Genomic DNA, 3,408 nt, shown 5'->3' with positions numbered 1-3,408 from the left:
AAGCCACATGTATATATATATATATATATATATATATATATATATATATATATATATAGTGTGAGATAGAGACAATATGAGGAACGAGAGGTCACGTACTCAGTGCATAGTCAAGAAGGACTGACAAACCGCAACCAAGACCCTGAGATACTGAAGTTTGTGAAAGTTTAGAACAAGTAGACGAGGGGAGTGCGCAGCGTTGTATAGTTCTGGAGAAGAGCTGACAGAATAGCCCTGTTTAACACGAGTTGTGGAAACTAAGGTGAAGTGAAGAGTTGCACGGGTAAATGTTTATCCAAACAAACGAAGTCCTCGTTAGAGTACTGCACTCATTTGCTAGTACATTGATGTCAGTCGGAAATTCAAATGAATCCCAGCTGCATTCCTTGTTTATCGTATTCTCAACAATGACGACAGAGACTCAGAAGCAGTGCCTTTTTGACAACATCCTGTTCGTTGCATATCCCATGTAAAACAATATTTCTCTGATTGTGTAGCTGCTTCATAAATTACACATTTGTTCTTCGGTAGAAATTTGGCAGATTGACTGAAAGCAAGAGGTAACTCCCATAAGCTACACTCTGTGGACAGTTTGCAAAATCCTTCATTTGTAATGGAAGGTTCAATGTAGGATTTTTAATTTCAATTTTTCTACCTTACTACCTTCTGCTTTAGAGCAGCTGACAGCTACTTTTCGTTGGTAGCTTGAGGGGATATGGGAATTTCGGTGGTGATTTCGTTCTTTAAGTGAAACCAATCTATGCTATCTATCGGTTTTGAAGCATAAATTTGTTTCACTTAGGGACCAAATCTTCACCAAAGCTACTTTTCTGTTTGTGATTTCAATCTTGTTTTTCAAATTTCATCCTTATCAGCACAGTGGTTTGCTAGCTGTAGCGTCGGAGAGCTTATTTTCTCTCGATACATAGCAATTGCAATCTCGTATTCCATAATTGTCTTCATGAATCCCTGAAGCGAAATGAGTAGAAACAACATTGCGGGGCTCGAGCATGAACGCATTTATTTGTTGTCTTGTTAGATTACAAAAGACCGCTGTATGAACTTGACATTGTCGCCGAGCTTGATGGCCAAGAGAAGTCCACAATACGAGCTTGTGTTCTACGCTCACTCCACGAACCAATGAGTAAATGAAGGTTTGAACAGCATCAACGACGGCAAGCGAAGTGTGATAATCTGATATTGTAGTTATGCTATTCTATTTTGAACACTGATTATGCCACGCAACTTATGCATACCATGAGCCATACTTGTAGAGGAGTTTAGAATCTGCTCCGGAATGAGGAGCGCGTGCACCCAGATTACTGTGTCTGTGTATGACACGAAAGTGTTCCAGGAATCACGGAATAATTTAACGTTCCAGTTTGTACAAATCACGAAACTGATTGTGCCGGAGCAGTTCTTAATTCCGACAGGCCATTTACCTATTTGGTCAGATAAATTTGGCTCACTCCAATTACATCTATAACTAGGTGGTCCTGTAAACTGAATTTTGTAAACACAACAGGTAGGTCACCATCTAGAGTGAAACTAATTAGGCCAGCCCTCAGAAAAAGCCTACTGATAATTGGGTGGCTGGAGACAGCCAATCAGCTTGCAGATGCTTAACTCACGAGATAAGGAACTCCTTTGAAGGCAAACCATCATCCCATCTGTTTTTTTCAGTACAATGACCTCAGCATCACTTGTGCACAGAGGAAGAATCGTGAAATCGATTCCCCTCTGTCTCAACTTCCCACTGAATTAATTCAACAGGAAATGTTTAACACGAGAGGATGCAAAATTCTACTCATGTAAATAGCAGCTGCTATGACCTAAGCTGATCACACAGATTTTTCAAACATGGTCATCATCATCCATTTGGATAGAACAACTACACGCGGCAACAACTACAGGGACTACGATAGGTTTCACTCAGCCCCAAACATTGCGTGGGAGCTGTCCTTGGCTAAATTGCACATAGGCCGTTACAGGTGAAAGGAAGAAGGCCCTCGCTGTGGAGTACTTTAATAGGAAATGCCAAATGACCGGTTACAGACCACTGGATAGGGAAGCAAAAATCTAATTTGCATCGCATTTACAAAACTGGACATCCTTCTTCTCCCGAACGCGTCTTCTTGAACTTTCCTGGAGATTCATTGACTTCAATCATTCCTTGCTCAAATCCAAGCAAATGTTACAAAGTGACTCCACGAATTCCGCAACAGATCTCCCCTTTTCAAAAGACGCAAAGCGAAATTCCACGAACAACATATACTACTCGCGTGCCTCCCCATCAGTAGTATCACCGTTACACAGGTATGATTCATATGCAATGAAGCCACTTGTTTCTACAGGGATGTGAACGTATACTACGGTCGTTTGCTTTATTCCACTGACTGATTGAAGGCCATTCGCACTCTTGTTATGAAGCACGACCTGTAATTTTAAATGACGGTTCTATTATTGCCCTCAGCCGATCTTCGTAAACTCAAGTCACAGACCGATTTCTCATTGTGCTTTTCAACGGAACTTTATCAATTAAGGCTCCGTGTTAGTTGAACACTTGATTGTTGAAGTGGAAAGCACACTACAGCTTCCTGTGTTACCTAAGGTGGCACCCGTGTTGTGCTGTCTACATTATCATTTATTTTCGAAGAGCATGGTCACAAACATAAAAAGTGCGTGCAAGCGATGAATGCGAAAGAGTAACAGGAGAATATGGGAGAAAAGAGAGAAACGTCGCATTCGAAATCATGCCAAGTACAGTGCCAGTCTGATGAGGTGAATCCCAAAGTATGTAAAGATTTTGGTATGGGAACAGGCGTCTAAAGACTAACAACCAAAGAAAGGACAAACAATGGTGAATGCTCTTCAAGGCGCAGTATGCGTTAGCACAGTCAAGACTCGCACATCAGGCACAAAGTGACCGTCATACTGGGTCTGGTGTGAGATTAAATGGCAAAAATGTACCTTCAGCTCCATGTGCCACGCATAAAAGTGTCATAAGTACGCAGGGAGCCCACAATGGCAAGCAAACACAAGTCACTGACTGCGACCTTAGGAAGTCCCAGTCCAATAACAGCCTTAGCGGAGTGAGGAAAGCAGATCCCTCAAAAAGAGATGATCATCGGTTGGTGAACCAAAAAGTCAACATCACAACCGATTGCATGTAGCGCTGTGATTATGGTGAGGGAATATTCATCAGCACCATACTCCTGCCTCTTTTCATTCCACACAGTCACTCCACACCTATCCGAGACTATGCTGACGGCGATCGCGAACAGCGATTAGGTCAGGTTTGATGAAGGACTTCGAAGTAGGTACTCTCAACTCCTCAAAGACGGTGTATCCCAGTCGACGGAGACGTTCTGCAAGTCCCCTTGCAACCCGATTATGACGAGCACATCT

The sequence above is a fragment of the Opisthorchis viverrini genome (assembly GCF_000715545.1).
Source record: "Opisthorchis viverrini unplaced genomic scaffold opera_v5_22, whole genome shotgun sequence".
In the NCBI taxonomy this organism is placed as follows: domain Eukaryota; kingdom Metazoa; phylum Platyhelminthes; class Trematoda; order Opisthorchiida; family Opisthorchiidae; genus Opisthorchis; species Opisthorchis viverrini.
The sequence above is the reverse complement of the archived record's forward strand: the minus strand, read 5'-3'. Positions refer to the sequence as shown.